Genomic DNA, 14034 nt, shown 5'->3' with positions numbered 1-14034 from the left:
TCTTTTTTTTTTTTTTTTTTTTTTTGTTGGGGGGGCCCATTGAGTAACAGAAAACAGCCTGTGATTTTTCGCCTGCTTACCTGTGCTGGAAGCAAGCACAAGGCTTTTGCAAGGCTTTTTCCTTAATCTTCTTCTTCAATCCTCCCCACTCCTCTTTAGCCCAGGAAACCTTGGGCTAAAAATAGGTTTTCATGTACTCAAAGGTCTGAAGTAAATTTCATTTCTATATCTATATCTATGACTATATCTATATCTGTATCTATATCTATATCTGTATCTATATCTACATCTACAGCTGTATCATCTAACTACCCATCTATGTATGTTTTGAATAGACTTTATTTTTTTAGAGCAATTTTAAGTTCACAGCAAGATTGAGCAGAAAGTACAGGGATTTCCCATATCTCCCCTCTTCCCATATACGCACAGCCTCCCCTGCCAGAGTGGTACCTTTGTTACAACTGGTGAACCTACAATGACACATCATTATCGCCCCAAGTCCATCATTTAACTTAGGGTTCCCTCTTGGTGTTGTACATCCTATGGGTTTAGACAAACATGTAATGGCATGTAGAGGGGATTCCCCGGCGGTCCAGCGGTTAAGACTCCGTGCTTTCATTTCCGAGGGTGTGGGTTAGATCCCTGGTTGGGGAACTAAGATCCCACAAGCCGTGCAGTGCGGCCAACAAAATAATAATAAAAGTAAAAAATATAATGAAATGTATCCATCATATAGTATCATATAGTATCAGAATAATTTCACTGTCCTAAAAGTCATCTGTGCTCTGCCTAGTCACCCTCCCTGCCGCCCACCCCCAGGAACCACTCATCTTTTTATTGCCTCCATAGTTTTGCCTTTTCCAGAATGTCGTAAAGGTGGAATCATACAGTATGCAGGCTTCTCAGATTGGCTTCTTTCACTTAGTAACATGTTTTTTAAAGTTCCTTCATGTCTTGATGGCTCATTTCTTTTTAGCACTGAATAATATTGAATTGTCTGAATAATATCCCATTGTCTGAAGGCACCATTCACCTACTCAATCTCGGTTGCTTCCACGTTTTGGCAATTATCAGTAAAGCCGCTGTAAACATCCGTGTTCAGGTTTTTGTGCAGACTTAAGTTTTCAACTCCTTTGGATAAATACCAAGGAGCCACACTGCTGGATTGCATGGTAAGAGTATGTTTATTTTTGTGAGACGCTGCCAAACTGTCTTCCAAAGTGGCTGCACCATTTTGCATTCCTGCCAGCAATAAACAGGAATTAGGGTCATCTATATTTCAAAGGAAGACCAGCTCTTCTGGAATGTTCTGCAGAGGAACTCGGAGGACAGGGTAGAATGAAGTGGGAGTGGGAACCCACTCTAGGGAAATGGTGATAGGGTGAAATAGTGAAAGAAAAGAGAAGGAGGAAGAGAGTGTATGCTTCTGTTCCTTCTTGGCTTTCTCTTTACTAATAACTTTGATGCCACTGCAGACCCGCCCTTACACTAGCCCTGACCTGGGCTGAAGCAAGGGGCAGGGACTGTGACCAGTGAACTCCCTTCTTAGGAACCCAAGAGCAGAGGAACCCCAAGTGCCTTTGGTCAAGAGGAAGTGAGACTATTATTCCTAGAGCGGGGTGGGTCTCAAAAACTTGCTGACTGAAAGCAGAAATGAGAATATAACCTCCTCAGCTTGTCATTCAAGGGTCTTAAATCTGCCAGAGTCCTCAGTTTAGCTCAAGAAAACTCAAACTAACTCACAACTCCTTAGACATTATCTTCATTTATTCTTTTATCCAGCAAATATTTGCTCAGTGCCTGCTCTGAGCCAGGCTCTAGATGTGATTAACTCCCTTGCGAAGTCAAGGACAGAGCTCGATTTGGTTCATATCTTGGTTTTATCATTAGAGGGTCACTGGCTCTAGGGTCCAATGAGCAAGCAGAGGAGAGGAGTTGATGTGAAAAGATTTTGGTTTGAAAATAAAGGTCAGGACTACGCTCAGGTTCTGGTGGACAAGTATGCGGTCAGTTTTGCTGTAAACCTCCTACATCAAATAATGTTTAAAAGAATGTATGAAGGGGGAATTCCCTTGTGGTCCAGTGGTTAGGACCCGGCACCTTCACTGCCGAGGGCCCAGGTTCGGTCCCTAGTTGGAGAGCTAAGATCCGCAGATCCTCAAGCCACGTGGCACGGCCAAAAAAGAGAAAAAAAAAGTGTAAGAAGGAATTAAATGGGAACTTTGGAGAATGAATATCGCCCATAGGAAATAGTGAAATGGGGAAGAGGTGAAATTTATTGCCATTTGGGCAAGATGGTTTATTCATTTGGAGGAAACAATCCCTAACTCTCACATATAACTACAGTTCTTTACAGAATGGACATTTTGTGTATTGTGGCAACTTTGGGGGATAACACATTTTTCTACAAGTACCTGCTTTTGGCTCCATTTTCCATCTAAAATTATACACATGAGGGAGAGAAATGATTCTGTTAACAAAGAATGAGATCATCTTTATCCTCAAAGACCTTGACTGAAGATCAGTGGTCAATGACCAAAATTCTAATGTCACTGGAGTCCTGGCAGAACGGCATCTGAAACTCTTTGTATATATCTAATCAGGCTTTTTAAAACCTCTCATGAGTTTAAGGATCAACATAACACAGCCATCTTAGATAGGAACCACTGTTATTGCTTAGGCCTCATTGACTTGGTTTTAGGAAAACACCTCCCATCATCAGAATTTATCCTACAAGCCTTTTTAAGCAGAGACTCAGCTTTCTTCTCCTATTGTCCCCAGTATCAAGCACAGTGCAAGGCATGAAGAGGAAGCTCAGCGATGACAAGCAAGCAGAAAGATTAACTAAATCTTAATATCTTTACAGAACAGTTTCCAGTGAAGTGGAGCAGAGTCACATACCCACATAGCTCCTATCAATAGAATTTACTTGGCAATTAATAAATGGAGTCCAAAGAGATTGGGATGAATATTTGTTATCAAAGATGCCTCCTCTTGAGTCAAATTGGTGAGCATCAGGTTAATTCCCCTCAAGAGAAGAGATACCATGGGAAAAGGGCTTTTGTGCCAATTGACTCAACGTTTTTCTTTCTTCAACTGCCATCCTGTCTCTAGGGAGAAAAAAGCAAAAACAAAAAACTCAAAACAATGAGAAAAAAGACTGCACTGACAAATAAATAAAAAGAGTTAAGAGGGAATATAGAACAAATTGGAAGTTCTACCGAGAAACAGAAGGAGGCCAACGTATTACTGACAGCCCAAACAGTAAAACCCTAACTTTGATCTCCTACATTCAATCCCTGAAGAATTTTATGGGCATCTGAAACATACATCCTTACTTCCCAGGTATAAAATCCTGAAGAATTTATGTCCTATTTCATATGTTCTCAGATTAAGCATTTTAAAAAATCTGATTCCCTTTTGAGATTCATGCAAAAAGGAGCTAGAACATGCACCCTTGAATGGCATGATGAAGGAAGTGGCAATGTGTCATGGTTTCCTGTTCTCTCGGCCCCAGACGTGTTCCCTTGAAGCCACGCTTCTCATCGCTGCTAGAGTAATCGTTCTAAAACTCACATCAGATCCTGTTACTCCCTAAAACGGCCTGAAACCTTTGACAGCTTTCCCTGTCTCTAGAGTTGAAACTATACCCATCGTCTGGCCCATGCCTACCTCTCCAGTCCATTCATTCCCCACCCTCTACCCCCTCCAACCTCAAATCCAGTGACACTGCGTCAGGTAGAATGATTTTAGCTGCAAGTAACAAAAAATCCGACTTGATCTTTCAGAGAATGAAGGGAACACAAGGCTCCACTTAATCTCTGGTCGGAGTTTGTTCAGGTCATTTGGCTCCATTTCTCTGCAATTCCCTTAGCTCCATGTGACGTCTTTCTCCTCTGGTGGGCTCCCCTTGAAGTAACAAAGTGGAAACTAGCGGCTCTCGGGTTTACATGCTTCCTCTTCCCCAACTATCAAGCCGAAGTCCTGGGCTTCTTTCTGATTGGACATAGCCAGCCCTGAACTAATATACCTGAGGAATGCCATGGCTGATTTTCTTAGGCCTGGAGGACCTGCCTCTCTGGGAACCAGCTATGACAGGGGAATGGATTATGCCAGCTGGCTAAGGCCAATCAAGACCCATCCCTGGAGCCGGGAGCGAGGTCAGTTACGCTCAACCCCCTGTCTAGGAAATTTGCAGAGAAGGAAAGAATGGATGCTCAATAAGCATCTTCAGAATCCAAGGTACCTGACAATAACCTAAGCCTTTCGTCCCATGGTACACCTCTCTGCTCTCTTCCTAGAATGTTCTTCCCCACTTCATCTGTCTGGCAAATTCTTACTCTTTCCTCAATCTTAGCTCAAGCATTTCATCCTCTGTAAGGCCTCTGGGTATCCACACCCCCGCCCCGCCACCAAACAGAGTGGATTACTCCCTTCCATGTGCCATTCTTATACCCAGCATAGACTTACTTTATTGCCTCATCCCATTATTCATCAATTGTACGTTTAATAGATTTGTCTCCCCATACAGAAGGTTAACCCCTTGAAGACAGAAACCCTAACCTTTTTATCCTTCCTCTTGACATCTATGAAGAGACCACAGCCTATATGAGTATTGTTTAAATAAATTCTGAGTTTTGTTCATTCTAGTGGTGGGAGCGATCCTCAAGTTGTGTGCTGTGTGTGTAGGTATGACCTCTTCTGATGTCATAAACTCAAGAAAGAGACAAGTCTTCAAAAAATGTTGCTAGAGACTGGAGCACAGAGAGGTGGGAGGTAGGACACCTACAGCGCTCTGGCCCTTGGCCTCCTTGATCTGGGTTTAGAGGGATCTAGAGGTTTTTGAGAGTCCAGAGCATTATTAGTTGTAATGATGCCCTCTGCCATATGAAAGCAATTCAGGAACCAGGCAAGAGGCTTTCTAATAGGAACCTCAAGCTGGTCACCTGGCCAGGCAGATTCCCTAATCGCATGTGGTGCACCATGTTTATATAACCTTTATTATTCCTAATTGGAAAGGAGGGACATGCTCTAAATAATATTTCCTCTCACCTCCCAGCTCAAAGAAAAAATATACCACTTTTTACCTTTCCTCAACTTACAGTATCTGGGGGTGGAGTAAAGAAACATTTCCAAAAGCTGAAATAAAATTGTTAGCATTATTAGCAATTTTGTAACACACTAAATCTAGGTAGGGCACAGTATATATGGCAGAGAAACACAGGAAGCAATTGGGAAATGTCAGGGAAGCTAATAATGAATTCGCCAATGAGAAGTGCTTTGCAAATAATAACATTGATGATAGTACCACAACTCTCCTGGAGGGCCCCAGGATTCAGTTAGAAGACGGTCAAGGTGTTAGATGCTAGTAACTGTCATTAGAGTCGCAAAAGCAGCAGAAGACTGGCTCTCCGACCTTAGCAGAGTCACACATCAATGGAATAGCTAGAGACTATGCATAATATAACCTAGTGTAGTATAAATTATGCATCTGTGATAGCACTGTAACGACGTTATTTCACTGATTACTGAGTGATCGGCGTGGATATCAATCAGGAAAGGCTCTCGAAGGGGTGAGTCACGGATTTTTAAACAAGTGGTTGATGTAATGTGGATGGTACTCAAAAAATATTATCTTAGCAACTGTGTAGAGAATGAACTGAGACGGGGGAGCACAAAGCAGGGAGATCAGGTAGGAGGCGGTAATGCAGACGAGGTGACGGGAGCGTGGACTGGTGTGTGGGCTGTGAAATGGAGCTGGGATCGTTTAGAGAAGGCAGTGCAAAGGACTGCATCACACGTGGGCTTTGCAAACAAGCTGACTCGGGCTCCAAGCCTGGCTTCCCCACTGACTAGCTGAGTTGCTTGACTACCTAACCTACCTGCTATAAGGCTATTCCCTCATCTACAAAATGCACTCATGGGTGTTTGTCGTTTTTGAAGTGCATTATCTAGACATCCTTCCTAATTTGAATGAATCCCAATGGGATTGGGAAGCCACAAAAGAGAAGCTGTTCCTCATGCTTTGAGTAGAGCCAGTTGATGCTCTCCCTCCTCTCTGTGCTGGGGGGTGGTGATGCAAAGGCACTGTGGTCAGCTTGAGAATCTTCGAAGTCTCTGTGGTGAGATTAGCATCCAGAGGCATGGCGGGGCATGTCCTGGGAATTGTAGCTGAGGTTGGATCCCAACTTTGTGCTCTGCTTCTTCCCTTGGCTCTTCCCTGAACCTAGTCTTCTACCTTCCTATAAGTTCTGTGGGTTGCCTGATAACTTTCCAGTAAATTGCCTTTCTACTTAAGACATCTGTTGCCTGCTACCAAGAACACTGACTAAAACGTGACCTCACAGGGCTGTTTGAAGGTTGAATAAGATGGTGTGTATAAAGTCTTTAGCCCAGTACTTGCCTCAGGCAAATGCTTGCTAAATGGTTGATCTAAGGCAAAAACAAAGAAAGCATTTGTGACAGAATAGACTTTGATGACTAATTAGATGTGAGAGAAGAATAAAAAGGAAGAATGGGGAAGATAACACTGTTTACCAACCTGCCTTCCACATCCCTGTTCTGTGTCTAACAAGAGTATGAAAGCCAACAGGACGACCTGCTTAAAACAGGTTAGAGAGTAATGGCAAAGTACCGAATGAGCCTGTTGACTGAGAGCATGACAAAGTCTGAACTTGTTCGCCCGGCACACAAGACATTTTATAACCCTGTCCGGACCTTCCTTTCTAGCCCGGATACTTGCCACTCCCCGAAAAGCGGCTGCCGTGGAGTCAGAGCAAGCTGCTTGGTGTCCCATGAACGAACCAGGTTATTCTGATATTCACTGCCTTTGCCCACTGTATTCTCCCTGCTTGGAATGTCTTTCTCAACCTCCCTCAACTTCAACTCCTTAGTTAAGACTTGGGTTACATATTTTCTCCTCCATGAAGCCCTTCCTAACTCTTTGCAAGCAGAGTTACTTGCTCCTACCTCTGGGCTCCCACGGAATTTCGTTCATGCCTCCCTGATAGCAAGGACCACACTTTATTCCAATGTTCTCTTCATGTCTCTGTCATTGCCCCGTGTGGTCCCAGACCCCAGGGATGACAGATTGGTCATCCCCGCATCCTCATTCCCTGATGTTATGTGGCCCGTAGACAGTACTTCACAGGCTTGCTGTCGGACACCCAGAACATTTCTTTATATACTTGCTTAGAGATAAAAGGGTTTGCTTGTGAGAGAATGAACCAGATTCAACAATCCACACGCAAAAATTAGTCCTGTTCGTTATTTGTTCACGCATTATGAAATAATCAGGGTCCTTTAACTTCCTAGCTCCTGAAGAGCAAAGTTCTGTTTTAATTCACTTTGTACCAACATGGTTTTGCACCAAGAAGTGCAGTAAAGGAATTTAAGGGGCTGCTTGGATGTAACCAAAGAGATGTTGTAAATAAGCTGCAGAAGCCATGGTTGGAGACCCTGGGCTGCAAGAAGCCAAGCCAGAAGCCTTGGTTAGGTTTTTCTATAGACTCTCTACAACTCTGATCCCCATGATTCAACCAAATCACCTTTCTTAAATAGGCTCTGCTAATGAAAATAAAGATTCCCCTTTGCATTTCCTCAAGTTAGGAGTAAGTACCAGGTTCCAGAGGAACATAGCCTTGATGCCAAAATTTAGTTTTATCTTCCATTGTCCTAAGAAACTATTCCTTCTCATTTTATTAAAAAAATTTTAGAGATTTCACTTTTAAATTATTTTTGAGTAGATAACACATTACTGTGATCCAAAATTCAAAACTATACAGTGTAGGGGACTTCCCTGGTGGCACAGTGGATAATACTCCACGCTCCCAATGCAGGGGCCCGGGTTCGATCACTGGTCAGGGAACTAGATCCCGCATGCATGCTGCAACTAACAGGTCACATGCCACAACAAAGGAGCCCATGTGCTGCAACTAAGGAGCCTGCCTTCCACAACTAAGACCCAGTGCAACCAAATAAATAAATAAATAAAAACTACACAGTGTAAAGTGTTCCCCCCTACAATGTAACCCAGCTATCAAGCTTCCCTTACCATAAGCAACCAAAGCTATCTCTTTCTCATGCATTCTTCCAGAGATATTTTATGCATGTAAGGAAATATTTTTAATTTCCTACTGCCTTTTACACAAAAGTTAAAGTAGTACACACAGTTCTGCATCTTGCTTCTTTTCACTAAATAAGATATCGTGTAGATCTTTTCATATCAGTATTTATCCTTTTTCCTGGCTGCATAGTATTCCATTGCACAAGTGAACTATATTAGGCCAGTCTCCCATGAATGGACCTTCTGTTTTTTCCCTAATCCTTTCTATTTTTATAAACAATTCAGCAGCTCTTTTAAACCTCTCTTCAAACTTCCTACCAGCCTCTGCCTCCCTTAGTCTCCAAAAATGCTGTCTTTCTTCACTCACAGAGAAAACAGAGGCCATTACATAGAGATTCCATCAAATTCCTGTCTCCCATCCACTTTGTGCTTCAAACTCCATCAATACCAAACAGCAGATAGTTCCTGAGAATGTGCATGTTCTCTCTTGTTTCTTCTGTACCTTTGTATATGCCATTCCTACTCCCGCCGTCATTGGGTTTGCCTGGGAAACCTCTATTAACCTTTCAAATCCAAGTTTGGATATCATGCCAGAGGGAGTTAATCAGTTGCAGCTGTGTAGTATGTCTGTAGCTCGTTCTTCTCCCTCCATCGTACTTATTATGCTGGTTTGAAATTTGTTTACAAGTCTCTGTTCCATAGGTCTGTGAGCACCTTGAGAGCTAATTCATGTCAGGATGCCTAGCACTTAGCATAATCTGGTAATAGAAGCTACTCAATAAATATTTGTGGAATAAATGAATAAATAACATGGGGGAGACATAAGCACACTCTGTAATGACAAGTATTTGCAAAAGAGCAGAATGAGTCTTCAGTCTGCACAGTGTAGCAGAAACAGCATTGGACCAGAAACCAAGAGAACCAATTCTGGTCCATGGAAGCAGGAAACTCTTTCCAATGTTCGTTGCTGTATCCTCAGTGCCTAGAAGAATGGCTGACTTGATTGGTGCTGAGAAAGAATGAGGCTTTGTGGTACATTTGTCTTTGAATCTGCCAAAGACACGCTTTATTTCAAATAGTTTGCAGGGAGAAAGCTAGAACCAGAGAGTCTGTAGTTTTTGGACTAAAAACCGAACATACATAACACCCCGTTGTAGGTGAACTATCATAAGGCCAGAGAATTTATTATCAGCTTAAGTTGAGCAAATTCAATCAATTGACTTTTATTACAAATATATCTTATAGATTAAATTAACACATTTCGCATAGCCACAGGTTTTTCCAAGCTTAGAGGTAACATGCTTAATTTGGGAAATGAAATAAAAAACCTTATAGATGATCTTGGCTCCTCCTCTGTGACACTAAAAAATAGCAATAGTGTGACAGTCAGAGACAGAACCCCTAAGAATTTAAACTGAAATAAGACCTTTACCCCACCTGGCCTGTCCTCTAACAGAACTCTGTTCATCGCTCTCCCGCGGTCACCAGCATGCAGATATTCTTCTGCACTCTCTTCCTTTTCTTACCAAACAGGAGTAGCATGCACATTAATGTCAATTCTCCACCAGTTCGTGAAAATAAGATTCTTTAGGGAATTCCCTGCTGGTCCAGTGGTTAGGACTCCACGCTTTCACTGTCGATCCCCGGTCGAGGAATTAAGAACCTGCCAGCCACGGGGTGTGGCCAAAAAAAAAAATTGAATTAAAAAAAAGAAAAGAAGATTCTTTTGTCCTAATGCTTCTGATCAAACATCATGGTGACCCATAGATTGTTTTTAGACCAAGACTGAATCAAAGTTTTATAATTTTAATTTCCACAATGTTCAATAAGTATGTGTTGATTGACTGAATGAACATTTGGCCATTAATTAGCTCTGTAACCTTGGGCAAATTTCATTGAACTTTTCTGAGCCTCATTATCCTCATCTATACAATCGAGTTTGATTGATGTATTTTTCAAATTATTATTTTTTTCTTTTTTTTTCAAATTATTTTTAATAGCTTAAACCTTTCTTCAAACAAAATCCTAGGCAGAACACAATATACAGGACAGTAAAAAAAAGTGGAGGTACTCTAGATAAAATAGGTTTGGGGACCCTAAGACTCCTTGCTTCACCTCCTCCTTCCCTACCGTCACTTCAGCTCTGAGCTCCAGGGCTCTGTGAGGCACCATCTAAAAATCCTCAGGAGGGGTTTCCCTGGTGGCGCAGTGGTTGAGAGTCCGCCTGCCGATGCAGGGGACACGGGTTCGTGCCCCGGTCCGGGAAGATCCCACATGCCGCGGAGCGGCTGGGCCCGTGAGCCATAGCTGCTGAGCCTGCGCGTCCAGAGCCTGTGCTCCGCAGCGGGAGAGGCCCGCGTACCGCAAAAAAAAAAAAAAAAAAATTCTCTGGACTAGGGAATTCCCTGGCAGTACAGTGGTTAGGACTCCATGCTTTCACTGCCAAGGGCCGGGTTCAGTCCCTGGTCGGGGAACTAAGATCCCACAAGCCGCCCAGTGCCGTGAAAATATAAATAAATAAATAATAAAAATTTTAAAAATAAAAATAAAAATCCTCTGGACTAGATGATTATATACATGACATTGACTCCCAGACTGGTAAAGAAACTTACAGTCATGTAGGTCCTGAGATTCCCAGCCTTAGGAATTAAACAAGATAGAGCTACACAGGCAAATGAAAATATGAATTTCTTTGCTTTGGGTCAACCAACAGCAGCTGATTATTTAATGCTAAGCAGAATTCAAAATTATATATAGTGTTGATAAATTAACAATGAACATGCTAACAGTGAACAATGAACATGGTAACATAAATTATAACAAATAACTTTCGGTAGATAAAATTTCTCAACATATTATAAAAATGAGTGGGGGTAATAAAAGGAATCCCTGGGGAGTGAAAAGGTTGAGACTCATGATGAATTCCATTTTCTTCCTTTTCATACATATAAAATGAGGCAGAGAAAGATGAAATGGCCTTTCTAAGCTCCCACAGCTTACTTAGTGGCAGAACACAGCGCTTGCCGTTTCCAGCCCACTGTTCTTTCCCGACCGTGTTGGCTTTCTGTGTAAGGTTAGACTTCCACCTTTATGTGTCTGGGATCCGTGGTCACACAGCTACAGAATGATAGAAAGTCCTCATTATCTCAGCATTCATTCTCTGAATCCCTGAAGTTTGAAGTTATGAGGGAGAGTAAAAGTCATCATAACTTAGAAACGTTTACTTATCAAATGACTGCTTATAAATACCCATCCCCATTAAACATTAACGTCTATTCTCCCCTTCTAGGGTCAATTTCTTTGTCAAGTCTCGAGTTGATGACTGGATTTTTACACGTATTTGACAATACAGTCCAAACACAACGGAAATCAACTACAAAGTGAAATTGCGCATCTCATGAAAGATAATTTTATGAGATTGATGAAAGAAGGCCAATGAGCTTAGTCCACAGTGAAAGAGGGGAAAAGACATTGACATCGAAGAGGTAGGCAAAGGCCTTGTTTAGGATTAAGATTAGGGATGGCCTTGTGGGTCTCAGTGCTTTTTGTTTTTATTCTGATTGGGATGGGGAATTGGGGGAGGCCTTTAAGCAGGGCAAGTGACAATCAGATTTATCTCTAAAATTTTCATTTTGAAACTGGCAAATACACTAAAATACATGATTTTGCAACTGTATTTCTGTGATTTTATCCCATAGATGCAGCTCCACATGTATGAAATGACACCTGTATGAAGTCTTTCATTGTTGCATTATTTGCTCAGCAAAAGGTACCTGGTTAAATAAACGATGGTATGATAAGCAGCGGGAAAAACAAATAAGGAAGATCTCTATGTGCTAATATGAAAAGAGCTTTAGGATGTATTGGTAAGTGAAAAAAAGCAAGATACAGAACACTGTAGAATAGTCTCTATAGTAGGCTACCTTTTATGTAATAAGGTGAGAGATATATTTGCATATGCTTGCATTTGCCTTAAAAATCCTAGAAGGATAGGGCTTCCCTGGTGGTGCAGTGGTTGAGAATCTGCCTGCCGATGCAGGGGACTCGGGTTCGTGCCCCGGTCCGGGAAGATCCCACATGCCGCGGAGCGGCTGGGCCCGTGAGCCATGGCCGCTGAGCCTGCGCATCCAGAGCCTGTGCTCCGCAACGGGAGAGGCCACAACAGTGAGAGGCCCGCGTACTGCAAAAAAAAAAAAAAAAAAAAATCCTAGAAGGATAAAAAAAAAAGATACCAATGGAAATAAATATCATTAGAGAGTTGGGGTGAGGGATGCAGGAGTAGGTTATAGAGTTCTCTGAGCCTATCTTTTTATAGTGTGTTGAACTTCGAACCATGCAAATGTTGTACCTAATAAAAAAAAATACATTTAAAAATCACTCTGGCTGCTCTGTGGAGAGAAGTTGTAGGGACAAAGAGTAGAAGCTGGGAGACCATTAGGAAGGTGGTGAAGTTGGTTGGGCAGGTGTAGATGGTGGCTGGCTCTGGAAGGAAGCAGTGGAGGTGGTGAGAAGGAGTCAGGTTGGGGGTGCAGAGCCAGGTGGACTTGCTGATGGATTGGATGTCACATGTGAGAGAAGAAAAAAAAAAAGAAATCAAGGATAATTCCTAATATTTGTCTTGGGCAGCTGGAGGAGAGAAAATGGAGTAGAGGTTGGGAAGGGGCAGGGAAAATTGAGAACCAAGGGTCTGTTTTGGACTCGTGAAGACTGATATGTCTCTTGGATGTCCAAGTGGAAATGTCCACAACTAGAGAGAAACATCCAAAAGAATGAAGACAGCAGAGATGTTTCCAAAGATGAGTTCAACTCCCTGTGAGTTTTAACTGAAGGATTGAGAGACTGTGGGAAAATTAATAAAACCCTCAAGCATTTTGTTAAATATCCATCTTCATTTTCATGCTGCACAAATAAAATACAAAGGAAAAATGTCACTTGTGCCATTATAAGATTTTGTTGGAAAAAATTATGTCCAAAAATTCCAGTCAGTCATTGGACTTGTTCTTAGTTCTAAGAGTAAGCCTGTAGTTATCATTATAGCCTATATTTTGGTAGATATAAAGTAAATATACTTTCACAATTTTTATTTCACTTTTCAAGATAAAACTCAAATCAAAGCTTTTTCACTATTGGGAATTCCCTGGAGGTCCAGTGGTTAGGACTTGGCACTTTCAGTGCTGGGGCACAGGTTCAATTCCTGGTCAGGGAACTAAGATCTCCAAAGCTGAGCAGTATGGCCAATAAAAGAAAAAAGAAAAACAAACAAAAAAATTTTCACTGTTTATTATGAAATGTAAGCAGCCTACCCTAAGTGGCCTTTTAAAAATTATTTTTAATTAATTAATTTATTTATTTATTTGGTTGTACCAGGTCTTAGTTGTGGCAGGTGGGCTCCTTAGTTGCAGCTTGCCAGCTCCTTAGTTGTGGCTCTCGGGCTCCTTAGTTGTGGCATTCAAACTCTTAGTTTCGGCATGAAATGTGGGATCTAGTTCCCTGATCAAGGATCTAACCCAGGACCCCTGCATTTGGAGTGTGTCATCTTATCACTGCGCCACCAGGGAAGTCCCTAAGTGGCCTTTTTAGTCTTCCAAATAAGATAGAAAAGTGACAGTGACAGAAACAGAGGGAAACAAATATAATTCAAATTTTTCTCTTGGATACTAAGTTCACTTCTTTATTAACAGGACAACTTACTACATGACCTGGACTGATAACAGGGCAAGAGGTGGAGAGTAACAATTATTCCTACTTTACCATTCTAGAAGTCAAGTTAATACTTTTTGATTAAAATGCATAACTGCTTTCTTAAGAACTCTACCTTCAACTATTAATTTGCCTCTCATGTTTTACCTGAGCAGGACAGAGTTGAGAAATGTTCTACTGTTAATATAAGTCAGGGTATTACTGTCTATAGTGTTCGCTGCAATGCCCAGTATCTTAAAATTTTCGGGCTGCCAAAACTAATTACCACT

General features: G+C 41.8%; 1 long non-coding RNA gene across 8 annotated transcripts in view; it reads left to right on the top strand.

The window, feature by feature from the left end:
• Positions 1 to 14034, top strand: part of LOC113625648 (uncharacterized) — a 42066-nt gene that overhangs the window by 8912 nt on the left and 19120 nt on the right. For all 8 annotated transcript variants that reach the window (XR_003434772.1, XR_003434774.1, XR_003434775.1 and 5 more), the window contains exons 2-3: positions 11355 to 11550; positions 11764 to 11931. This is a non-coding gene — a long non-coding RNA (uncharacterized LOC113625648). The remainder of the gene's footprint in view (positions 1 to 11354; positions 11551 to 11763; positions 11932 to 14034) is intronic.

The sequence above is a fragment of the Aethalodelphis obliquidens genome, unplaced genomic scaffold (genome assembly GCF_003676395.1).
Source record: "Aethalodelphis obliquidens isolate GAN/ISIS:26980383/991018 unplaced genomic scaffold, ASM367639v1 scaffold16, whole genome shotgun sequence".
NCBI lineage: Eukaryota > Metazoa > Chordata > Mammalia > Artiodactyla > Delphinidae > Aethalodelphis > Aethalodelphis obliquidens.
Note: the sequence above shows the minus strand (reverse complement) of the source record. Positions and strands in the feature narration are given on the sequence as shown.